At 61.8% G+C, this 24,853-nt stretch overlaps 1 protein-coding gene and 1 long non-coding RNA gene across 5 annotated transcripts in view; both read left to right on the plus strand.

Annotated features, from left to right (window-relative positions):
* On the plus strand, window positions 1–9,434 carry LOC311423685. 3 transcript variants are annotated; one of them, XR_014685782.1, is made up of 4 exons: window positions 1–139; window positions 503–807; window positions 1,964–2,600; window positions 7,611–9,434. It is a non-coding gene; the product is annotated as an uncharacterized lncRNA (long non-coding RNA). The 3 variants fall into 3 exon arrangements; XR_014685783.1 differs by having other exon boundaries at window positions 1,964–2,504; XR_014685784.1 differs by lacking the exon at window positions 1,964–2,600.
* A 7,804-nt stretch (window positions 9,435–17,238) lies between these two features.
* GRM4 (glutamate metabotropic receptor 4) overlaps window positions 17,239–24,853 on the plus strand; it is a 44,565-nt gene continuing 36,950 nt past the window's right edge. The window contains exon 1 of one of the 2 annotated variants that reach the window (XM_084498019.1): window positions 17,239–17,390. The gene's annotated coding sequence lies outside the window, so the exon portion shown is untranslated. Of the gene's footprint in view, window positions 17,391–19,304; window positions 19,405–24,853 lie in introns of those variants that run through there. The other variant, XM_084498020.1, reaches the window with a different exon arrangement.

The following is a 24,853-nucleotide window of genomic DNA, read 5'->3' on the forward strand; positions in this document are numbered from 1 at the left end:
TTTTGGCAATTTCTTGCTCACCCCTGGGGAGGGCTCTGGGAGCTGCCTTCGCGGTGGCTTTGCACCCAGGGGCTGCTCTGCGTGGGTCACTCCATGTTCGAAGCAAAGCCGCGGCCGTCTCCAAAAAATCCCCAGCCAGGTGCGCCCCGCAGCCGGGAGCGGTGCTGGGATGGGAAGCTGCGTGCAGCGGGGGGAAATCGGGAAGTGGGTTTTTCTGGGGGGAAAAGGGGGACTTTTTTTGTTGTTCTGAGCAAGTTTGGGAGTACAGAGGGTGGCTTGCTGGGGGGAGGGTTGTGGAAGGAAGGGAAGTGGCCTGGCAGCGCACCACGGAGAGGTCTGCGCACGCGGTGACCCGTGGGGGGGACGTGGGGCAGTGCCCGCTGCCCTGAGCTCCCCGTGCTGAAAGGAGGGGGGCAGAGTGCTGGGGGGGCTGCTCCGAGCTGGGCAGAGCCGCACCTGGCTGTTGCCATCCTGCCGCTTGTTTTCACTTTTGTTTCTGCAGCTTTCCCGGCTGAAAGCCAGAAGAGACGCTGCCGCCGAGGCGGGGTTTGGGAGCGGGACCGGCGAGGTTTGTGTTCTGCAGTTTGCAAAAACATTGCAAAATGCAAAAATTCTGCAATTCAACATTCAAAAATCTGCAAAAAAACACTCAACAATTCTGCAGTGAGCCCAGAAAGCAAAAACAGCTGGAAACGGTGCTACCAGAAGTGGGGCTTTTCTCCCCCTCCTGGGTGAGTGCAGTGCAGGGGCTCCACGTGCGCCGTGCCGGGCTGTTGGTGCTGGGGTGAGCAACCCCAAATAACCCAGGTGAGCCAACCGAGCTGGGACACCCCTTGGGACACGGGTGGGGGTGTCCCCAGCCTGGTCCTTGTCACCCCATCACGGGTTTGCTGGGGACGGGATGGGCACTGTGGGAGGGGATGGGGCCTTTGTTTCCCCTCCGGGCTTTGTTCCCTGTTGATCGTGATCCCCCATGTGGCCGAGCGGCCCCGTACCCACTGAGGCCGGCTGTAATTTGTTCAACCCTCTCCTTCCTCCTCACCCTCCGGGGCAGGTTTATCCCTGTGTTCCTGGAGCCTCATTCTGGGGACAAATTCCTGCAGCACCCGATAAATCATAGGCTCAGTGCTTCTGCTTTTGAGAGTCCTGAGCGTGCAGGATGCGGGGACGTCTGCACCATGCGGGGCAGGCAGGGGACACGTGCGCATTGCTGATTATCCCGATTTGTCTAGCCAATATTTCCAGAGAAATAATCATTACCTGCTTCTTCACTGCTCTGATCGCCTGCTATCGCCCTGCCTCGGGGGGGACACGGGAGGCACAGTGTCCCCTTGTCCCATGGCCACCCTGTCCCAGCGAGTGTCACCAAGCCCCACAAAGCCGTGCTGGGGATTTGGGTGCCTAATTCCCCCTAATTTCCCTGGGAAAAGGGAATCCAGATCCTCTAAGGCAGCTCTGGAAAAATATCCCAGCCCAGGTCGCTGGGTAATTGGAAGGCAACCGGAATAATTATTTGTCACCTCAAAAGCCCTCTTGAACAAGTTTAATTAATCCTCGTGGTCCTGGGCCTTGTGGAGACGTGTGTGATTGTCCTCATGGCACCCAAACGTGTGGATCAGAGGGTCTGGGATTTTGGGGGGCTGTGTCCAGCACCAAAGGGCTCCTCTCGCCTGCGGTGGCACCCAGCTGTGGGGTGTGGGGTGCTGTGGGGTCCTTCATGGGGTGGGGGGCTCAGCATTGCTGCTCGCTGGGACTTTGCTGGCTGGGGGGGGTCCTCTGCTGCACCCCGAGCGCTGAGCATCCCCCTGCACCGTCCTGTTCTGGTGCTACGAGAGGCAGCACCCCTCCTGTGCCTGCGGGGACCTCGCGTTTCCAGCTGGTTTTACCCCAAAGCTGCTTGAGCAGCGGTGGCTGCACAAAGAAAGGCCAGGGTAATTAACAACCTTCATTAATTCTTGCTCAGGGTGATAAGGTGAGCATCACGCCAGCCCTGACCTTCTCAAGGCACTGCAGGGCCTGAACTCTTCCTCCCCATGGAGCTCCTGTCCCAGGAGGGCATCGCCGGGGCACAGCGTCCTCACCCTCCTGGGGTGACTTCTCCATGTCCTGAAGAGCTCCCAGCGGATGAGGAGAAACATTTCTCCTCCCTCCACAAAGCAGAGGAGCTTTCCCAGGCCCTTTGGGGGAGCACCAGGACCGGAGACCCCCAAATCTGATACCCAAGGGAAACCTTCCCCTGCCTGCACCATAGAAAGGCATCGCCGCCACCTCGGAGCTTCCTCGCGAATCCCTGCTGCAATATTTATGACCGGCTGCAATCAATAATTAACCCCTGGGAGGGAAAGGGCCTGAGCGCTGGGGTGAAGGGTGCTGTGGGTGTGCTCGAGGTCTATGCCCAGCCCAGGATGGGGCAAGGTTGGAAGGGAAGGAAGGGAAAATCCCGAACCAGCCCTCCAGCGCCAAGGGGCTGGGCTGACGGAGAGCGCACGTGCCCTTTGTGCCTGGTAAGAAGGGGCCAAATCTGCCCGGGCTGAGCCAAGGCTGTCAGGTGCTGCCTTGTTTTGAAAGCTCTGTTGGGAAGCCACCCTGGGGACGGCTCGGTGAGGAGTCACGGGGTTCCCTGCAGCACTCGCTGCCTTTTTGTGCTTGCAACCAGCTGGCGGTGGGGCTGGATCCCTGCCTCTGGGAGTGGGGTGGTGAGGAGAGGGTCTGCTCAGAGGGGTCCCTGCCCCCGGGCTGGGGGCTGCCTGCCCGTGTGGTCTGCACAGCCCCGTCAGTGTAAATGTGCACAGAACCCCCTAAAACATGGGTCGGGGCGAGGCACAGGAGCTGCGTGTTGTGGGACAGGCTGGTGGGGACAGAAAGTGGCTCCTGCTCACGTGGGGATGTGCGGCTGTGGCCAGGGTGTGTGGGTGCACACCCCAAACTGCTGGCACCCCGGGGGACACGTCCCAGGCTGGCACCCATGGGGACATTTCCCAGGCTGGCACCCATGCTTGGCTGCAGCCGGCTTCAGTTTAACCTGAGTGGCCCAGCGGGTGCCACCCCACTGTCCCCATCCCTCGGGATGGCGAGGGCACATTTTGGGTATTTCGGACAGGGCAGGGAGCTGCTCCAGCTCGGTGCTCTCGGACAACCGGAGAGCCCCTCAGTGGAGCCATCCCGGGGGGGCTCCTGCACCCCGTTGGCTGCCCAGCGCCCCGCAGGCAGGTGCCCCACGCTCTGTGGCCACCGGCCGTGCCACCTTGGTGGCCTGGGGTCGGGGGGGGGGGGGCTGCTCCTTTCGGGCCCCTGGCGGGGCTGTGGGAAGCGCTGGGGCTGCGCCATGGCTGGGGGAGCCCCGCGGCGCACAATGGCCTTTTGTCCGCGCGCTGCCCGGGAACACGCCGCCATCCCAGCTTCCCAGTAACATGAAACCTCCTCCGGGCTGCCTGCTGAGCACAAAGCCCAGCTCTGGGCTGAGGGGGGGCTGCCCTGGCCCCTTCCCAGCTCGCCCCGCGCTTCGGCGCCGTGTCCCGAGCGTGCTGGGGCTCAGGTGTGCGTGCGGCCACCGGCCCAGCCGGGCTCCTGCCTCTCCTCGCTCCTGCCCCAAAGGGCTGGTGTAAATCAGGGAGCACCGGGAGCTGAGCCTCGTGCCACCCCCTGCCCACGGCAGCATCCTCGCAGGGACACGGCCCTCGGCCATCAGTGGGGGCCCCAGCACCTCCTTCACCCCCCAGCCCCTCATCTGCGGGCTGAGAGCTCCCCAACACCGCGCTCCGACCCTCCCCGGGGGCACCAGGGTTTGTGGTGGGTGAGGAAATACCTGCACCCCCCAACAAATCCCTCTCCCCCCGCAGCCCCAGGGCTGGGGACTAACAAAGCCTTGTAAAAAAAAGCCAGGGAGGAAATGCTGTAAATCATTAACGGGGGAACGCAGGAGGAGAATGCGAGGGGTCATTAATTGAGGGCTTGCTGTCTAGCTCGCACGGGGGGGGGGGGCTGCCGGCCTTATTTTTTTTTAATCAAGGTATTTTATTGCAAGTGGCACGGCCAAACTAAACAGGGCAGCAGAGAAGCCCGCAGGGGCCGGCAGCAGCATCTTAGGGGGGATCAGGGGCAACGTGGGAGGTGCTGCAAGGGGTGGGGGCACAGGGGGCAAGGGGTGGGGGACCCTGGTGCAGGGGGCTGCAGGGGGCTGGAGGACGTGCTGGGTGGCACTCGGGGCAAGGGACAGGGGACGCATTTTTCCTGCTCTTCAGCAGGGCTGGCTCCTCCATCCCTGGGTTATCTCGAGTCCCCACAGGCACTGTGGGGTGCAGAAGGGCTCCCCCCTCCCCTGCTCCCCAGCCTGCCCCGAGTGGAAAAGCCACCAGGAGCTGTCCCCAGGGGCACCCAGATTTTGGGGCCAGCACCATAGGGAGCTTGGGGACAGGACACTCAGCCCAGGGCACGGGCTCGGGGCCACTTTTCCTTCCCTGTGGGTTTTTTCTCTCTGCATTCCCCTGGGCGAGGACACCCCCGGCACTGTCCCCACCACGAGCACACCGATGGCTTCTCCTGGTGCACCCGTGACCCCGAGCCCACAGTGACCAAGGGGGACACGCTGGGGGGGGGGGGAGGCTGCTCCTTGCCGGGGCTCCCCGTGAGCATCCTGCCCAGCCAAATCCCTCGACGCTTTCCCTTTTACTCAGCTCCGGTTGGAAAAGCACCAGGGACCGGGGGACTTCCCTGGGTGCCCGTGACTCAGGTGCTGCTCACGCCTGACTCAGCCGCTGGCGGTGGCCCCGCTGCGGGGGCTCGGGGTGGGCACGGAGGCTGAAGGAGGAGGAGGAGGAGGAGGAGGCGATGCCGGAGGCGATGGAGCAGGGACGGAGCCGAGCTGGCTTCGGGTGTGAGCCGGAGCAGCCCCGCTTTTGGGTGCTGTGCCTCGTGGGCCCTTCTTTTGGGTGCCTTGCAGGGAGGTGGGTGGTGATGGGTGGGGGGTTTGGCACCGGCTGGGACAATAAATGAGGCGAAACGCGGCGTGGCCGGGATGGAGGAGGCTTCCTGCACCAACCCAGCCGGTGCCCTCAGCACCAGAGGGCAGGATGCGGCCCCCCAGGGGCAGCTTTTTTTTTTTTTTGGGGGGGGGAGGCTGGGGGTGGCCGGATCCTGGCGACCCTGGCGGCGCCCCCGAGGCTGGGGCCGGTGGCACCGCGGATCCCTGCTGCCATCTAACGGGGACAGGAGACCCCGCAGCCGGGCTGGGGCTTTGTAGGGCGGAGGGGGGGGAAACTGAGGCACGGAGGGGGCTGGGGTGAGGGGGTGGGGGAGCCCAGGTGCCCCCTTTAAAAGCAGGGTGGGCAGGAGCTGGCCCTGCCCCACAGCCTGCCCTATGGGGCTCTGTGGGGTCGGGGTGAGGCTCAGCACCCTGCGGGGGGAGCGGGATGGTGCTGGGGTGGGTGGGAGCTGCTGGGGGCGGGGGGGGCTTTTGGCTGGGTCCCCTTGGCCCCAGCTCCCCCCAGGCACAGGGAAGGATGGGGGGGGGGGGGGGTGGCGATGCTGCGGTGCCTGGGGCTGAGCCATGTGGGTGGCCTGATTTTTTTTGCCTTTTTGCCCCCCCCGTGGAGCGTGTCCCCCCCTAGCAGGGGACACCCCAGGCACGTGGCGTGTCCCTGACCCCGTCCCAAGGGAGACGTGACACCCAGCGGGGCCAGGGGATTAGGGCCGGCTATAACGGGGCCGGGTGGGCACTGCCTGTTCCCAGCTCCAGTTACACGGCGCCGCTGGGCACCGCCGGGGGGGGCTCAGCTTTCAACCAGCACAGACACACGAGCAGGGGGACGAGGGGTGAGAGGTGAGGGGCCGGGGGGGGGCTCTGCAAGGCTGCAAGCGGCAGTGGGGCTGAGCATCGCACCCCTCTGTGCCCCCAAACTGGGGAGTGGGTCACGGGGGGGTCCCCACGCTGTTGTGGTCCCCTCCATCCATCACCCGAGCGGCTCGGTGGGGGTGTGCGAGGCTGTCAGCCGCCTTCCCCGCCGGCTCGGGGGCCTGATTAATTGCTCGCTTAGCAACTGCTAATCAGGATGGAGGTGCTGGAGCCCGACGAGGCGTCCCCTCGGAGGGGAGCGTCACGACGGCGCGGGCTGGGGGGCGGCTCGGCGTGACTTGGAGCAGGGCGAGGGAAGAGATTTTTTTCCTGCCCCGATGCCCCCAGAGCCCCTCTCTGGGGGAGAAACGAGCCCAAAACAATGTGGCCGTGGGCCGGCAGCTGGATGCTGTCCTTAAATAAAAGCACAGATTCGGTGGGTACCTGGAGGTCCCTGCTGCGCGGCAGCCTTGGGTAGAGTGCGTGCAGCCCGTGGGCTGGGAGCGGGGGATTTTCCCCAGGAATTTGGGGAAGGCTCCTGGTGGGAGTGCTGGAGGAGCTGGCTCTCGTGTCCCCGCTGCCTGTGGGTGACCCTTGTGGGGGATATCCGTGCCCCCACGCTGTGTGGCGGGGCAGGAGGAGCTGCTCCCCATCCCCAGAGCAGCTGGGTGCCAGGCAGCAGGCAACCCCAAATCCCTTCCTCCCTTTCTCACAAGGCTGGATCCGGCCCGCTGCACGGCTGCAGTGAGGGCGGCAGCCACAGGAAGGCACTGGTGGCTTTTGCTGGAAATTTGGAGCTGTGAGATGCTGGGTCCAGATCTGGGACCGATGTGCTGGTGCGGGGAGCGTGGCTGCGGGATGCGGGGGGCAGCCCCCTGGGGGGCAGCACCTGGGGGTTGGAGGTGTCGGGGGGGTTTTTGGTAGCGATGCCCACTCCAGGGGGACTCTGGGCTGGGTCCCCCCAGGCTGGGTGCTGGCACCAGGTCCCTGGGGGTAGGGAGCCCAGCCTGGGCTGGCAGCGCTCCTGCAGAAGCCACCCGAAACCACCTCGGGACCTGGCCAAGGCTGAATCGATCCCGGGCGCGCAGATTTCCCCGGATCCATTTTCACCGCTCAGCAGAGACCCAAGCGCTGTGCCGAGCCCCCTCCCCTGCTGCTCACCAGCCCCCTCCTCTCTCCCCACCACCAAAATGCCTCACAGCAGGGCCCAGCACCCAGCATCACCCCCCAGGGGTGGGGGGGGGCTTTTCTGGACCCTGCTACAACCAATGCATTGGGGAATCCCCCCCAGGCCCCCTTATTGGGGTGCAAAGAGCTGCAGTGCCTCAGCTGGGGGGCTGGAGGGTGAGGGCTGGCTGACGGAGGCAGGCTTCGTGTTCAGGCTTTTATTTTTTTATTATTTTTTATTATTATTAATTGGCTTACGATGTGAGGAACCGTGAAATCTGGGCCATGTTTTATTATAGCTCATATCATGCTGGACAAGATGGGATTAATTAAACGCGTGCTGCTGCTCGAGCGTGGGTTTGTCCCCGGGCGGCGGTGGTTAACGCGCCCTGGGCCACCGACTGGGGGGGTGAGGGGGGCCTCTGCTTCTCGTCCTGTCACTGTGTGCCCTGGTGTACCTGGTGGTGTCCCCTCCCTGCCCCTCGGGCTGGCACTGCTGGGCACATCTGGGTGCCAGGACGTCTCGGGGCACCCCCCCGAGCAAGGGCTTGAATTATTGCCTGGGGATGGATTGGGTTCGAAGGGTGATTTTTATTTGTGTGTTCATTTTCAGAGCCACGTTGGAACCGTCTGTCTGTAGGAAGCTCTTCTCTCCGCCTCGAAAGCATCCTCGGCTGATGGTGCTGTCCCTAAACTTAGAGGCGCAGTGCTGATGAGCTCCCTGCGAGGGCTGCAATTTCACCAAAGCACCACGGAAAGAAGGAAAAGGCTGCTGGGGGGAGCCGCTGCTGCCTGAAAGCTGGAGGGATGCTGAGCTGTGAGCGGGTCCTGGGCTGGGGCAGGGGGCCCACGCTGCCCCAAAATGTTCCTTGGAGCTGGGTTCCTCCACGGCTGCCTGCTTTGGGGGATGCACCTGGCTGGGCTGCTCCGTCCCCGGGACCTGGTGGTGCTGCCAGGGCTGGGAAAGTGAAAAAGCCAGCAGTGATGACAATAAAACTGGGAAGCTGCCCATGAGGGATGAAGGAGGGCAGTCGTGGCCAGGCCCCTGCCCTGCTCGCCCCTGTGGAGCATCACCAAATTCCCCCAGCCCCAGGCCCGCATCCTGCCCCGTGCTGTCCCCAGCCGCACTGGGGTGACCCCAGGACACCTCACATTGCCTCAGAGAAAATACAGGCTTTTTATTATAAAAATGCAGTAGTGTATTTAAATTAAAAGCATGTTTAACTATTAACACGGCACACGGCAGCACCTAACAGATGGCTTTTCAGGCGCAGCTGAGGGGCTGCCCAGTGGGGACCCGTGCTGGGGTTTCGTCGTGCATCCCTTTCCGTGTGGTGCTCGCCTGTCCCCATGCATCTTCCACCCCGTAGTGCCCCCACAGCAACTTCCCCACTGAAGCCACCCTTAGGGCTGTGCCATCCCCACTGGGTCCCGCTAGGAAAGTCCCGTGGGGCTGGGACTGATGCTCGTTGTCAAATAATGCTCGTGGAGGCACTACAGCGATGCTCCAAGCCCTGGGGACGGATGCCTCTGCTTTCCTTCAATGTTGTGCAGCTAAACGGGGCTGGGGCTCCCCGGTGAGCTGTGCGAGCCCCCTTGTGCCTCCTCCAAAAGCAGATTTCTTGCACGGGGTGGGACACGCTGCCCGATACCTCCCCAATGCAGCCCCTCTCATTGCAGCACCCGATTGAGGAGCGATGTAATTACTCCTGCAAAAGCAAATCCGTGTGAGCCCTGCCTGCTTGGTCGCGCTCCAAGGAAGGCAGTGTTTCCTTGCAAAGTACGGGGCCATGAATATTTCATGCCTGAGGAGGATATTTCTTTCAGGAGGATGTCGCATGAATTATGGAGGAGCTGGGAGGAGCAGGCGGGCGCTATTTTGGCAGGGCCAGCTCCCACAGAGGGGCTCGGTGCTGCCGTGGTGCTGACCTGGTGCCAGGGGTCCCAAGTGGCAGAGGGGGGCTCGGGGCAAGGCTGCCCTCATTGGGAGGTGCAGCCCTGTCCTGCTGTAGGGCTCTTTGCTTCCAAGCAGAGCAGGTTGGTGCCTGCGTAGTGAGCAGGGAAGCTCTGCACGTGGCTGGGTTTGGGAAGAGCATCACAGCCGATGGCTTGGGGATCCTTGGGAGAGGCACCACGGCTCCCCAGGTAGCCGGAGGGGAGAAGCACGGCAGTCACAGCCATTCCCTGCTCCACGCAGCCTTCCTGGCTCTTCCCCATCTCCTGTGTGTCCTCACGACTGGCTGCGGGCTCAGGATGCTGCTGCTCAGCACCGGCTCCCCCCAGCACCCTGCGCCTCTCCCAGCGCGATGTGCTGCTCCCGCTCTGCCCCATCCCCACGGGTGTCCTGCTGCCTGTCTGCTCTGGCAGGGCTGAGGGGAATTAACTCTGCACCACCAGAGGCTTTCATGTTTGTTAAAACGTAAAGATTTTCCTCTAATTGTCCTGTTGGTGCAGGGGAAGTGTGTGCTGTCTGGCCGTCACAGTTAATTTTACCACCAAATGTACTCTCTCCTTCTTCTGGCTCCTTTTTTTTTTTTTTTTTTTTTTTTTTTTCTTTAAAGAGAGATTCCAGCTGCCCACAGGAACTGTAGGTGGAAAAAACCCTCCTGCATCCACGTGGAAGCCCAAGCAGAGCTGAGGTCCCCATTTTTTGGGAACCTCCCCAGGCCTGGGGAACGGTGCTGGCCTCCTGGGATGTGGCATACTGGGTCTGCAGATGCCCAGTGCCAAGCCGGGCTCTTGCTGCCAGATGAAACTCCTAAAAATAAGATGGGAATAAAAGCCCCCGCTCGCTGCCACCGGCTCTGCTTTAACTGCAGATTAAAGTGGTTTCTGCTTCGTGCAATGGCCCAAAATAGGCGGCAGCGCTAATGACATCAGTGCTGCTGGCTTGTTAGGCAGCTCTGCGGCTTGGGTCCTGCTCCGTGTCCCTCTGGGGCTTGATCCTTGCTGGCCTCGTGCCTTCAGAGCAGGACGGCAGCTTCGGCTTCCAGCCGCGGCCAGGAGGGAAGAGAGGGGCTGGGAGCGGCGTCTTCCAGGCTCGGTCGCTCCCTGACTACCTGAGCACGGGTGTGATGAGTTTGTGTCACCTCTGCGGCTCCAGGAGTAGCTCCTGCTCCAGCACCAGCATAGAAAAGGTGCTAATGGTGCATAATGAGAAATTTCCAAGGTCATTTGTGCCGTGGCTTTTCTTGTTTTTCTATCATGTAGACCCAAAATTTGGAGGAACCGCCTACCCAAACCAGCCCCAGCCACATCACTGGGTCTGAGCTGAGCGAACGCTCGCCCTCTGACAAAGAGGCCTCCAAAACCAATAAACCCACCAAAACTATTTGTTTTATTTTATTTATTTTATTTTATTTTTAAGGACTCTTTAAGGGGTGTTAGCACGGGGTGAGGGCCGGCCGGGTGTCAGCGGGGAGGCAGCGGCAGCGTGCTGCGGGCACTTGCTGTCGCTCAGCGTTAGCTGGGGAAGCGTCAAAGCCACCACCGCTGCGTGGCCCCGTGCTCACGGCGCAGAAAACATCGTTCCTCTAAAAAAATCCCTTCTTTCTTTTCCCTATTGGCTTTCTAAGGAGGGTGGGAGCAACCTGGGGAGGCAGGGGGGTGAGAGCTGGGTCCGCTTGCCATTGTTCTTTGCATTTGGGAACTTCTTCAGCCTCTGATACTGTTAGGAAGGAGGGTAAAAAAAAAGTAAAAAATCAATGTGTTTTGTCCAAGTGTTAGTCTGGGCAGACAAGAACAGACCTGGAGCCTTATTTGGAGCATCCCAGCCTGTCTCATGCTGGTGTTGGGTAAAATAACCCAGTGCCTTTTGTGCCACCAAGCACTCAGCTCACGCAGGTTGGCAGCTGGGTTTTGAGGGATCCCCAGCAACCTGGGCAGCATCTCCTCTTGTCCTTGCCTGTGAGCCATCGTTGTGGCTGGGATGGGACCAATTCACCCAATTCGGCTTCCTTCCTGCTCTCCTGGGCACGTGTGTGGGGTTCAAGCTGTGCTCCCAGACCCCATTCCCCTTCCCAGTGCAGCTGTGCCAGGGCAGCAGCCACAAGAGGGAAGCAAAACATCACTCAAAGACTGGAGCCAGCTGAAAGCTGCTGGGTGGGGGTGGAAAAATGGCATTTATGGGGGTCATGGCTTTGGTCCCCGGGCAGTGCTCGGTGTGCCGGGCATGGCCTGGCTGGGCACAACGCGTGGGCGCAGGTTTTGGGGTGAGTGGGGAGTTTTGGGGGGTGGCTGATGGCAGAGACAAACTGTTGCAAAGCGTGTGATGAAACCTCAGCACAATCCCTGCCCTGCACGCTGGATTCGTGGGCTCACTCCTATCGGGAAGTCAGCTTTGTTCCTTCACTGAGCCAAACTCGGTGTTGCTGGAGCCTCTGGTGCCTGCTGGTGGTGCAGACCCTGCGATGCCCGCGGGTGTTTTTGCTGCTGTCTGAGCCCAGAGGTGCACCGAGCTGTGCCGGCCTCTGCCCAGCACCTTGGGGTGCTCAGTGGGGTGCAGGGTGGCTCTGCTGGGTGCTGCTGGCTCTCGTTTTGTTGGCTCTCCTGCCATTAGGTGGGAGTGTTGCAGAAGAAAAGAGCGCGGGCGCTTCCATCTCTGGGTTGGGAGAGCAGCTCCAGCACCGCTGTGCCGCGAAACCCAGGCACCATTCCTTTGTCCTCCTTCGCTATGGGGACAAAGAGGCACAAGGAGGGATTTTTTTAGGCTGAATGTATGCAGGAGAGAGGAATAAACCCCAAGAAGTGGCTCTAGCATTGCAGCTGGAGGGGGTTTGGCCAGGGATGGGCATCGCTGCCAAGCAGCGGAGCTTGCTGTGGCCCTCGGCTGCTCACATAGGAGCAGGTTTGGGACCCCCAGGCTCACCCCGTCCCCTCAGTGCTGGCACGGGGGGCTTGGGGAGAAGCCCATGAGCCTAGGGAGGTCCCCTCCTCAGTGGTCTCCAGCAAAGAGGCAGGCTGGGGCCTCAAGCAGCATTTTCCTGGGGGTCCTGCATCGGCTGGGCAGGACGCGGGCTCCAGGGTGCTGGAAAACTGCTGGAGGGGGCTTGGAGCCCCCCAAAATGGGGAGGTTGTTGGGCTGGGGGGGCTGCCAGGGGGCTGGCACAGCCGCAGCAGCCTTCCTTGCGAGGAGGAGGGGTTGTCGCTCACAGCCTGCAGACGAATCATCCCTCTTTCATTGCTAATTCCTCCCCGCAAGCCCGGATGGGCTGCCTTTTTTCTCCCCCCACCCCTCCCATTTCTTTAAAATGCAACTCTTTCCATCAAAATCTGGTTAGTCATGAAGCGTATAATGAGTTTTATATATATTTAAAATGGTCTGACATTCGGCATCCCATTATCCCCACTCCTCGAGAGAAACATGGACTCGATGTGTGAGTGTTGATCCAATAAGAGCACAGTCAGTACCATTTTCGCTCTCTGAAATATCCATATCTATTACCCATATTCATGTGCTGTTTGTGTGTAGGAGTCTCTTTCTTGTGGAAAGAAATCCAAGGCTGTTTCTTTTTTATTTTTTTTTTCCTCGGGCCTATAATTTATGTATTTTTTGGGCACGCTGAATTATTTTGCTTGTTTTTGTTTTGCAATTTTTTTTTCCCCTCCTTTCTTCAGTAAATCACAGCTCAGCCTCTAATTACCCAGCGCAGGAAAGCTTCAACGTCTCTTTTGCGAGTGGTTTTTGTGCCTTCAGCTGGCAAACAGCCGCGAGGGGCTGCGGGGGTGAGCCCGGGGTGCCCCGCTGGGCGCAGGCCCCGTGGTTGCTGAAATCCATCCCGAGAGCCTGCGAACTTCCAGCGGAGACTCTTCCGGCTCTCTGTCCTCGCTTTGAGGTTCATCGCAGCCTGACGTCAGTGAAAACCTTCCTTTTGCTGAAAAAAAAAAATCAACAAAAAAACAACAAAGCAAAAACCCAACAATCACCACCCCAGGGAGCAGGACAAAAGTGTCAGCGTGTTCTTCTGTGTTTCTTTCCCTCTGAAATCTTTCTCCTCCTCCTCTTCTTTTCTCACAGATCGGACTTTGGCTTCCTCCTGCGTCACCGGCACCGCCGGGGAGCCCTTGACCTGCCTGCAGCCCTCCCTCTCTGCTCCTCCCGGCCGCATTTCCCCCAGGGACCATCGGTGACACCCAAAAAGCATCCCCGGCTCCCCGTCCCACCCTGCAAACCCATTTTTCTATAAATCCACAGGAAAACAGCTCTTGCTGGGACTTCTGCTTTTTAATTGTGGAGGTATTACAGCTAATTGCAGTTCTATTAATATTTCACTTTGAATTAAAGATTTATTCTCCCCACCCTCCCAACCAGCGGGGAATGAAGCCCAAGGCAGCGCTGGGAGCACACAGCCCACAGACAGAAGGGGCCGGGCGCGCTGCCCGTGCCTGCGCCTCCTTGGCCTGAGTGACCCACGGAGAGGAAGGAGGAGGAGGTGGCTCGGCCATAAATTATTCAGGCACTTCTGCAGAGCCGAGCCGGTGAGTCCAGTCCATAAGATGCGGTTTCGTGTTTTCTCCTATCTTGGAAAAATAAAATAAAGCTCGCAAGCAGCGCGTCTCCCCGGTTGCGCCCGGTGATGCTGGCGGTGGACGCGGTGACCTTCCCGGCTGGAGGGGAGCCAGGCTGGCTGCTGCTCGGGCAGGGGCTGTCCTCCTGCTCCGCTGCCTGCAGGCTGCTGGGGAGAAGGGGAAGCATCAGCTGCTGGCCCCAATCCTGCCCTGAGCTCCTGGGGCTGGGGATGTGCTCCTGTCCCTGCTGTGCCATGGGGTCAGCGCGTGCCAGAGCCCTGGAGGGTCAGGGTAAGGGTGCTGGTGCTGGCGGAGGTGCTGGAGCTCTTTGCAGCCCCTGGATGGAGGTGAGTGCGGAGCTGGGGCTGGGGGGTGTTCCTCCAACCCTGCTTCCAGGACGGGAGAGGCAGCGACTTGTTTAATTCCTCCTGCTTTGAGGCTGACGGAGCCGTATTGATCCCGCAGAGGATGGCTCTGCATCCATTTGCTGGCAGTATTGACCTCTCCCGAAGTATCTGATCATCTTTGGAAGGACCCTGACCCGAGGACACGCACCGACTGCGGCAGCGACTTTTGGGGGATGAGCAGAGCTGCTTTTGGGATGGCCCCAGGCACACATGGGGTAACCCCACACGTGTGCTGCTCTCCCGTTATCCCTGGGCTGTCCCCCGCCTGCCCCCGGTGCTCGCACCCTCCCCGCTCGCCGTGCCCTTTCCTATCGTGCTGGGAATCTCAGCGGCATCCAGCTGAGCTGGGGTTTCTAAATGTTAATTGTAATTTGACATTCGTGATGGTGACACGAGCGCTGATGATATTTTGGCTCCTGGCTGAGGGCGGGGAGGAGATGGTGAGAGATGGAGATGTGCGGTCTGTGAGGCTCGGGGAAAAGAGGGGAGATGCTGCTGGCTGCAGGAGCATCCCCCGGACCTCACCTCCTGACTCCCCAGGGCTGGGGGGGCTGGATATGAATATTTTCCATCGGAGCTTTTCCACAGGTGGAGAAGGAGCTGTCAGCCCCATGGGAAGCTGCTGCTCCTCACTGCTTTTTTGGTGACTTCATTTGATACAGTGGCTTTTCCCCCACAGTAGCACAGGTGGAGGAAAGGAGGGAAGTGCCCAAAGTCCTGCCTCACCCCGTGGCTCCAAAGTCCCTGTTTGTGCCAGATCGTGGCGGCTGCACCAGGGCGATGAGCACCGAGCACCCCCAGATGCTGGAGCAGCTTGGGTGACGCAGAAACCCAGGTTCTTGTGTAATTTAGCTCAGAGACCTTCCCCAGCAATTCCTCGGGACCTGGGCAAAGCAGAGCAGCTTGGCCGCGTGTCCCTGTGCCTGGGGCCGTGCTGGGGCACAGCCTTGTCCCATGCAGTAGGACTCCAATCCTTCTTCGAGAAGCCCTCGTTTCACCTCGAAGGCAGAGCACGTGTCTCTGAAATCCCCCTGTGGTGGAGGCTTCGCCCAACCCGGAGCTGTGAGGATAAAGCTGACCTTGGGGCACCTCCGAGAGCTCCTTTTGGTGAGGGGATTTGTGCCCAGCTTATCCCACGGGGGCTGCAGCCCCCCCAGCCCTGGCTTTGTGCATGCCCAGGGTCTGCCCCAAGGCTTTTCCGTGCTGGGGCAGGTTGGGGGCTCCTGGCCTCCCCCAGGGCTTGGTGAACCTGGGCGCTGATGGGTACAGACCCTGCTCCTGCCCCTGCATCTCTGCCCATGAATTGGGCCAAATAACCCCTGGGTGCATCCTTGCCCTGGCAGTCAGGGTGGAAAATCCTCACTGCTCCACCTGTGCACCCCTAAACATCCCCGGGACAGACATGTCCTGCATCAGCCTGTTTTTTTCTCAGCCTCTTCTTGAGAACCTTTTGGAGATAGCTCACAGACTCCAAGGACAGAAAGCTGCTGTCCCGGAGCCCTTCTTGGGGCTGGGACGTTGCTGCCGGGGGGGGCACAGCACAGCTCCATCCCCATCAGCTGCAGCTCAAGCAAGACGCAGGGGTCCTTTTGCCTGGGTTTCTGGGGATGGCATCAGTACTGGTGCAGATGAGGGCTGAGCACCGTGTGTGCACACATGGGGGGGTTGGAGGTGCCCGTGTGCCTCCCAGGGCTGCCCTCCCCAGCACCAGAGCAGAATGACAATGCCGACTGCTCCAGCTCTCGCTGTAAATGAAATCACTGCAACAGCCCGATCGCTCTGCAGGAGACAGCGCTCTGGGCACGATCCCGTGAGCATCCGAGTCCATGGGAATATTGCCACTTATTTTAATGGCAGGAGGGCGGCTGGCCAGCTTTTCAGGAGAGTGCATCTCGCTGGAGAACACGTAGATCCTTCAAAGGCCTGGCCAGGGTGCTGCGCCGGGAGCCAGGCAGCCCTGAGAGCTTCTGGAAAACCAGCTCCTCTCCAGCATCCCCAGCAGGGTCTGGGCGACAGCGCCGAGCCCTGAGCTGCTGCATCCTGCCCCCCTGGGAACAGCTTACCCCGTACCAGCGTTGGTGTTTTACCATTCCGAGCAGGCAACACAAATCAACCCCTAGTGAAGAAGAGGCTGGGAATGCACCTTGGGGGGCTGCGCTTTGGGTCTGGGTGGTTGGAGGGGCAGGAGGAGCTGCAGAGAGCTGTGCCCCCAGGTGAGCCCCCCCAGGTGCAGGGACTGGGGTCCCCGCGGGGTCTGGGTGCTCGCAGCCCCCGCATGCAGGCAGGTGAGCGCTGCAGGCGCTGCGGTGCGCGGTTATCTCGCACTCGTTACTGTGATGGATCGGAGCAGTTAATGTGTCAATGGGCATTACTAGGGGGCCGTGTTTTCTCTGGATTAATGAATCGATGGGCTGTGATGGGCTCCTCGCAGCCGCCGGGGCCTGGTGGGTTGTTTGGTGGCAAAAAAGGCGATGCCAGAGCATCCCAGGGAGTGTGCACGGTGCGGGGTGTCTGTGTGGGGTGTCTGGGGAGGGACAGCTTGGGACGATGTGGTTCTGGTGGGAGCCTCCTCCCCTGTCCCTGCTCCCTCAGCAGGGAGGGGAAATTTGGGGGCAGCTGTTGGGCATGCAGAGGGAGCTGGGGTGGGCGCTGGGACCCTTCTGGTGCTCACACCTCGCACTGAGCTGCCTGGGTGAGGGTCCTGCAGGGCTCGGCGAGGCTGCTCCCTTTGTACCCACGGGTGTCACGGTTCCCCTGCTTCTGCAAAGGCTGAAATCAGAGAATGTGACCCGTGGGAAGCACAGCGGGGTCCGGGAGGCCTGTCAGTGCTGCTCTTATGTTCCCGGCTGCGACGATGGCTGCAGGTGATGGGCAGGGGCAGGAGAGGACAAGGATGAGCAAAATGTGCCTTGATGCTCGGTGCCAGGGGGGGTCCTGGGGACAGCAAGGCACCGAGGGGCCACCTCCATCGCCCTCCCTCTGCCCAGCACTGCCTGAACCCTTCGTGCCCTGCGCTGCCGGGGGCTGGGGACGGGGGGGGTGCAGCCGCTCCCCCCACCCAGAACGGGGGGCAGCAGCGGGGACCCCCCCATCACCACCTCGGGGCGCTGCGCTGGTGCTTTAAAAGGCTGGCAAACCCCGCAGCGGGCTTCCCAGCGCCTCTTCATGCAAAACTTCCCCGGCCCCAGCCCTCCTCCTCCTCCTCTTCCTCCTCCTCCTTCTCATCTTCCTCCTCCTCCTCCTCCTCCTCCTCCTCGGCGCGGCTGCGGAGCGCGGCGGGTCCCGCCCGGCTGCGGCTCGCTCGGGCCGGGGCCGGGGCTGCGGGCGGGGGGGGGGCCGCGGCTTGTCCCCGGTAAGGGCTGTCCCCGCCGCATGCCGCAGGGCCCCCCCGGGCTGCCCGCGCCCCCCCGGGGCCGGAGGCAGCGGCCGCGGGCGGAGCCGGGCTCGGAGCCGCCGCCAACTTCGTGCGCTGCCCGCGGGTAAGTGCGGGGGGGAGGGGGGGCGCGGCGCATCCCCGGGATACCCGGTGCCCACCCCCCCCCCCAAAAATAAAAACCTTCCCAGAAAGGGGTTGGGGGTTCCCCCTCCTCCTTTTTCCTGCAGCCTCCCCGCTCTCTGCTCCGGCAATTTTTTTTTTTTTCCTTATTTTATTAAGGGGGGGCTGCGACAGCGTGGTCTGCAGCAGGGAGCCCCCACCTTCACCCCCCCCCCCCCGAGGCACAACCTGTCCCCACCGGCAGGACCCCGGCTCCCTCCTCCCCGACTAATTGCATTATTAATAGTTGTGGGGCTGCGAAGCGCTGCCCCTCGCCTGTATCCCTGGGGGGGGGACACCCCAGGGTCCTGTCCCCCAACGTGGCACCGCTGCGGGCTGGGAATGGGCTTGGGGCACGGGGGGGGGCGCAGGCGGGTGCTGCCCCCGCCTCACTGCAGCGGGCACGGCTGGGGCTGCAGAGCCCCTGCAGGGCAGGGGAGAGAGCCCGGCTCGCTGGGGACAGGTGCCAGCCTGGGGTTTTATTTTTTGGGGGCACATCCCCCCCCCAAAATGCTGGAGCAGCCCCGTCTCCGGGCAGGGAGCCGCTGTGCGCACACACGCGCTGCTGGGTTTGTTTTCCTCTCTTGAGCTCTCCGGCTCCTCGGTGCTTTTTGGGTGCTTGCGGGAGCCGAAGTTGGCAGCCGTGGGGGGAAAAAAAAACGGAGAACTCTCCCACCGCCTCGCCCGGCCGCGCTTCTCCTCCTCCTCCTCCCGGTGTGATGAGTTTGCCGTGCTCTGCCAGCCGGCGTCTGCTGCTGTGGGCTGCTTCGGGCTGGGGGAAGAGCCCGCTGCCTTCAGCAAAATCCGTGATGGAGAGGCTGCGGAGGGAGGCACCGCGCCGCCGGGTGACCTGGGGCTGGGTGGGAGATGCCCGAAATTCGGCTGGGGTGGTTGGAGGAGCTGCTGGAGCTGGCCGCTCGCCCGCGGCACGGCCAGGGGAGGAAGGGAACTGAACCGATCTGTTGAATGCAGCGAGGAGCTCGGGCAAATGCCAAGAGAAGTGCCAAAAGAAAAGGCTCGCTTCCTCCCCTCCCTTCGCTTCGTGGGAGCGGGGATTTTTCCGTGCCAGCACGGCGGGTGCAGGGGGGGACGCGCTGGGGCTGCCGTGTGGAGCGGCTCTGTGTGGGCAGCGGGTCCCCGTGGGCAGCAGGGACAGGGGACACGGGCAGGTCTGTGCTGGGGACCATGGCAGGTGCTGTGCTGGCGCTCAGCTGCACCCCAGGGTGTTGGGCAGGGCTTTCAAGGTGGGTTTTGCACTGGGATCTGGAGCTTAGGTGCAGCTCCAGCCTGACCCCGCAACCCGGGGGCCAGCGTCACCCTTCGGAGGAGCCTGCTGGCTCCCCAAAAAACAGGGTGTCACGTGCTTCAACTTTGGCATCAGGCAGGAGGAGGATGGATTTGTCAGCTCAGCCACCCCCTTCCAGCTCTTCCCAGAACAGCAACGGCTTTGAAGATGTGGCAGGTCCTAATTATAACACACCCGAACCCGCTCCCGCTGCCCGCCCCAGCTTCGCGCCCGCCGCGGGCACGGTCCCTTCCTCTCGGGCTTCACATCTCACGGTGGGGCTTCCTCGATGGAGTGGCCTGATTTCTTGGGCCCCTGTGCTGGCGATGGCCCTGCAAAAAGCCTGGCTGAAAATGGGGGTCTCTTCCCCCCCTGGGGGCTTTCTGGGTTGGGTGCCATCAGCCCGGGAGCTCAGGGTGCCGGTCCAACGGGGAGCAGGAACGGCGCACGGCGCTGCGGGCACCGGCACTCAGCCTGCGCTCCCCTTCCAAGCCAGCGCCGTCCCAGTTTGCAGAAGGTGATCAAAAATTAATTGTGGGATTTGGCTGCGTGTGGCGGGAGCGGGGATGAGCACCAGTTCCTTCCTCCCACCGCCGCCTCCCCTCGCCCTGCCGGAGCTGTTTGCGGGGCTGCGCCAGGAGCCCCGCGCTGCCTCCCCGCCGCCTCTCGCCAGGTGAGACGCTGCCCACGACGCTTCCTCCGTGGCCGAATCCTCCTCGCCTTCCCCTCGCCGTGTGAGCCCATCCTTCAAACTGAGGGATTAGCCGTGGCCTGCTTTGCAAAAGGGGAGGTAGGGGGAAGGAGAGAGCTTGCCTGCAGTTAAGGATATGTATATATAGCACGATAAATATTCCCCGAGTGATCTGCGTCCAGTGGGAGCCTTTTTCCTCGGACTGCAGCAGCCCCCGGGCCCGGCTCTGGGGCAGTGTGGAGGTGGTGGCACCCGGCGTGGGGCTGGCTTTGGGGTCCCCATGGCCATGGGGCTGTGAGCGCTTCGTGGTGCGTGCGGGAGCCACGGGGAGCAGCGGCTTTTCTGCAAAACACCCGAGTGTGGCAGCAGATCCCAGCGTTTGCAGGAACTCGTTGCAGAGAGGTAGAGCTGGGGTTGTGCAAGCGTTGCAATATCGGTCCGTGCAACCATCGGGTGGTTGCCGAAGGGGGCTGCGTCCCCGGGTGCGCCGGGTGTGTTTTGATGTTAAAATCCGGGGTCTGTGCTCTCCGCTGCCTGCTGAGCCGTGGCCTTGCTTTTCCTCTGCCCGGATGCTGGGGAACTCGACCTGAATACTGAAGGTTTTGCCTGTTGAGGGAGAACTTAACCTGGCCTCCCCTCCCTTGCCACGTCTGAATTCTGCTGTGCTTCACGTAGCCTCTGCAGCCAAAAAAAAGCAGGAGCCAAAGCGAAGCTCCCCGCAATAGCTTGCGAGTGAGGAAGAGCTCACGTGCACTAATTGGGATATTGTGCCGCGCGCTGGCTGTCCCTGCCTGCCGAAGGATGAGCAGGTGGGCAAAGAAATGGCCTTGATTTTCCAAGAGGAGCTGGTGGCAGCACGTGCGGGGTGCGGGCAGGGACATCTCCGCGGGGCCGGGGCGTGCGGTGGGCGCTGGGGGCAGCCCGGTGGGTGTCGGGAACGGGGTCTGCTCGGAGAGGTGGGCGCGGGGTGCGGCGGTGCCCTGTGCTGAGCCCCCAGCTCCTGCCAGCCCTGCCTGGGAGCCGAATTTCTGGCCTCTCGGCTTTGCCACTGCTGGCAGCGATGGAGCTGCGGTGATTAGTGCTTAGCCGGCACTTGGCCTGGTGGCATGTGAGATGTGAACTTGCTCGCCTGCAGCAGCCGGGGCTCCGTGGAGCTAATGGCAGTGAAATAACTGGGTTTTGACTGGGAGTCCTGCAGGGAGCCAGGCGGTGGCGAGAAATCAGCCGTTTCTTTCTCTCCTTATTTGTTTCTTTGCCCTTTGAAGGAGCTTTTTCCTCGCTGCAAAATCCTTGTGTTGAGCCAGCCGCTTCTGCTCCCAGGGGGGGCTGGGGGCTCCAGCAGAGGTGAGGAGCCCCCAGTTCCAACCTGCCCGGGGGCTCCCTCCGAGCCCTGCAGCCGCGATGGGCACAGCATCCTGGGCTGGGCTTCTGCCTCCGAAGCTGCTCTCCTGGGAGCAATGCAGGGTCCTTCCTGGTCTGTTTGTCCCTGGAGCTGTGGCAGTGCCAGGCTGGGGAAGGGAAATTTTGCCAAAATTCCCTGTGATGCGTGCAAGGAGGATGCAGCACATCACCCGGAGACACACCAGCCTTGGTCCTGGGAGGAGCAGAGCCCTGGGTAAGGTCGCTCTGTCTGGATCTGGAGCTGTGTGTCCAGCAGCACCCCAGCACTGCAGCTGCGTCCCAGCTCCCGTGGACATCTCGGGGCTCTGCAGGACACAGCGAGCCCGAGCTGTGCCTCACTGCAGCCCTGGCCAGCACTGAGCTCCTGAAGAAGCACAGGAGGAGCTGCGGGAAGGAGCTGTGAGAAGAGAAGCCCGCTCGTGGCCAGGGAAGGCTGCACCAGGATGGATCCGGGGGGTTTCAATCAGCTTGGGATTTCTCCCAGCCAGCCGAGCCCGTGGTGTGGGCATTGGTGGTGAGGATGGCGATGCCACAGGGCTGGCTGGTGGCTCAGTGGCACAGCCACTGCTAGAGGGGAGCAGGATGCCACCATGTGGGATTTACTGCGTGGCCCAAGGGTGGTGGAGACCCACAGGGCAGGGGCCAAGCGCTTCCTCCATGGCTCTCCCTGTCCTGCCGTGGTTTGGGGCTCAGCGAGATGTGGCTGCAGTCCCAGCGCCTGCTTCTGCAGCTCCTGATGCTTGTTGGATTTGTCTGACTCAGGCAGGGCAATAATCCCTGGGATTTCCTGCCAGGTCTGGAAATATGCTCGCTTGGATCAGTCCTTGCACCTCTTGCCAGAGTTCGGATCTGACCACTGCAGGGCCAGGATGAGGGTGAGAGAGGTTCACTGCTCTCCAACAAAGCACTTGTTGGAGGCGGGAGGCAGCAGCTTTGCTCCTTCCTTTGGCGCTCTGATAATACCAAGCTCGGTTTGTTTGGGATGCATACCTGCACCCCGCTGCTTGCAAATGTGCGTGGTTTTGTTCCCCCACGGTGAGTGCTGCCGTGCAGGCTCTGTGCAGGCAGGAGCAGGAGCTGGGCTCCCTCACCTCGCTGCTCACAGCGTGCGCACGGGGTGCTCCCCGCTCCATGGAGAGCTTGGTGCTGGTGCACGTCTCCCTCCAGGGATCTGGCCTTACAGGGATGAGGGGAAGACCCCCTGGGGATGCAGCTCACCCTCCTTCTTGCCAGGAGCCCATCACTCACCCATCACTGGTCCCATGCCCATCAGCACCACCCCGGGCTGGGTGCGTTTCTGGTGTGGGTTGGGACCGGGAATGGGGCTGTGTGGGGGAGCTGCTGTGTGGGGCCATGGGGAGGAGTGGTGGGGAAGGGGCTCTCCTGCCCCTTCTGAAGAGTGCTCGGGCTGCACACAGCATAGGCTTGTAGGGTAATTCAGGCTGCATCTCCCTCGTGGTTCGGCGAGGGATTCAAACCAGCTCTCCCCTCCCCTCCCCATTATTTGTGCTTTTTTCTTGCCTGCCATGATATTTTTACCTTCAGTTCATTCAGATTATATGATCAAAGGAGGCACAAAGGGGAGAGAACAGAGAGGAAAAAGCTTAAAAGAAGAAAGGAAGAGGCTGTGGGCTCTGGGGGATCCGCTGCGGGCTGGGGCGAGGAGGCTTTTCCTCGGCGTGTGCCACGTGGAGCTCCATCGCGCCGGCCCCCGATGGGCAGAAACCTGGTTCCTGGGGTGAGGGTGGAAGAAATGACCTGATTGCAGCCTGCCCCAGCACAGGGCTGCACGGGGGGGCTGCGGCATTAAAACCACGCTTGTCTGTCCCCATCCCCTGCCTCTTCGTAGCAGAACCCGACCCGCTTCCAGGGTGCAGCAGGAGCCACTTTCCCCTGCCCCGCTCCCGGTGCCGATGCACGGGACGGTGCTTGCAAAGCCCTGGGGGAGGTGGCACTGTCCCCACAGGGCCAGGGTCCCTCTCCTTGACCCCAGCTCCCGCAGGGATGTGCTCGTGGGGCTGTCCTGGTGGGAGATGGCTTTGCAGGCGGCGGTGGGGCGGCTTTCGTGCCGCAGCACTCCCTGCCTGCTGCCTTTGGAAACAAAGAGCTCGGCACCGGGTAATTCGCCTTGCTTAAAAGCCCCGGCTGTCAGAAACGCTTTGGAGATGGGCCTTCAAGTGGCTCCGACGGGCAGGGATGTGCATAATTTATGGAGGTGAGTTGAGGCAAAGGCCCTCCCAGCTGGGGTGAGGAGCTCCAAGCGGCTCCTCCACGGGTGTAAAGGGGCCTGGCTCCAGCAGCAGCCCCCCCATGGGGCCGGCTGAGGATCCGGCCAGGCGGGCGCAGGCTCGGCTGCTGGGCTCGGTGCTCAAGCTGAGAGGAATTGAGGCTGCTTCTCGGGTCTCGCTGTTCCAGCCTGTCCTGCTTGGGGAATGCATTTGCCGGCTTCGCTCTCCTCTGCTTTTCGGTGCCTTGCATTAATCATGCGCTGCCCTTGCAGCATCCTCGCAGCTTGGAGGCAGCAGCCGGGCTGCAAGGGAGGGGAAACTGAGGCAGGGGCTGCGCTGCTGGGCCAGGGGCACCTCTGGGGCTGGGGGGCAAAAGGGCTGCAGGTGTGGGTGTGTGCACAGCCTGACAAAAGGTGCTGTCACCAAAAAAATATCCCCAAGGAGCCCGGGGCAGGTCTGAACCATCACCCGCTCCCCAGCCTGAGGAATTGTCCGTGGTACCGCTGTGCTGGTGGGATCGTGCTGGGAGCAGGATCGGGGATCCTGCACGTGTCCAGGTCACCTTTGTGCCTCCAAGGAGCAGGAGCCGGATCCTGCAGCAAGCCCCGGGCTCCCTGAGCCAGGATCGCAGCACTTTTGCGGCTAATTGCCGCATGAGGCACAGCCTGGGGGCATCGCTCAGGCACCATTCCCCATGCCTTCACCACCAGCTTCCCCGTGAGCCCTTGGCTCTCTCCATCCCCCCCCAGGGGCACCAGCTCAGGGCCGAGCACCTTCTCACCCAGCCGCTCTCCTCTGCCCATCCCGGCTGCTTTTAATTTGCGCTGAGCCTCGGCTCTCCTGCCCGGGGGAAGGCAGAAAGCCAAACTCTCCCCGCAGCTTGGGCGGGTGCTGTCGATATTCCCCGCCGGAGGCTGTCGATACCTGATGCTCGCAAAGAAGCAGCGGCCGATGCAGAGCTCAGCAGCCCGAATGGAGAGCGGTGCGAGCCGTGGTGCTTAGGGGCGCATTTTGGATACGTAATTCCTGGTTTATTCGGTGCCTGGCTGGGTCTGATTTTACTTAACACCCAGCTCGGTTCTGCGCCTGTGTGGCTGGCAGTGTGGTGCTCAGGGCGTGCAGGCAGGCGGTGGCAATGGCCTCATGGCAGGGAATGGAGGAGAAATTTGGGAATCAGCCCCTGGCTGCCCCTGTCCCTTTGGATCGTGCTTGTTTGGTATCCCCAGTCTTGACCCCGGTTGTGCAGGGGATGCAGGCGGGCTGCTAATGGCAGCAGCTCACTTGTAGCAGGGGCCATCAATGGGGACACAAGGGGGCTGTGGTCCCTGGGGTGCAGCAGGGGGTGCTCAGGGAAGGAGGGTCACTAAAGAGAAAATTCCCCCCCCGGATCAGCTCAGGGTCTCCATGCAGCGTAGCTTTCCGGGGGCTGCTTGGTTCCCGTGCCTGGCTGTGACCCTGGGGCAGGAGGGATGCTCTAGGGTTGCTGGGACCAGGGCTGTGCATGCGTTGGGGTTTGGCCCTCTCTGAGCACTGCCCTGGGGTCTGCCCCACCCTGATAGCTGCCCAAAGGGGGTTTGGGATGGGACGGGTCCCGGGGTTCCCCTCCAACCCGTGCCAAGCTGGCCCTGCTGCTGGGGCTGAGCGCGGCAGGGGCCCTGCGCCGGATGCGCTGTTGGGGCTGAGTCAAAGCAGCTGGCGTGACTCACAAATCCAGCAAATCCCAAATCTTTTCTTCCGGGCTCCCTGCTGAAACCTTGGAATGGCTGACATCTTCTCCATGCTCCTGTTTAATTTCCCCCCTC

This window comes from Aythya ferina (genome assembly GCF_964211825.1).
Source record: "Aythya ferina genome assembly, chromosome: 25".
NCBI lineage: Eukaryota > Metazoa > Chordata > Aves > Anseriformes > Anatidae > Aythya > Aythya ferina.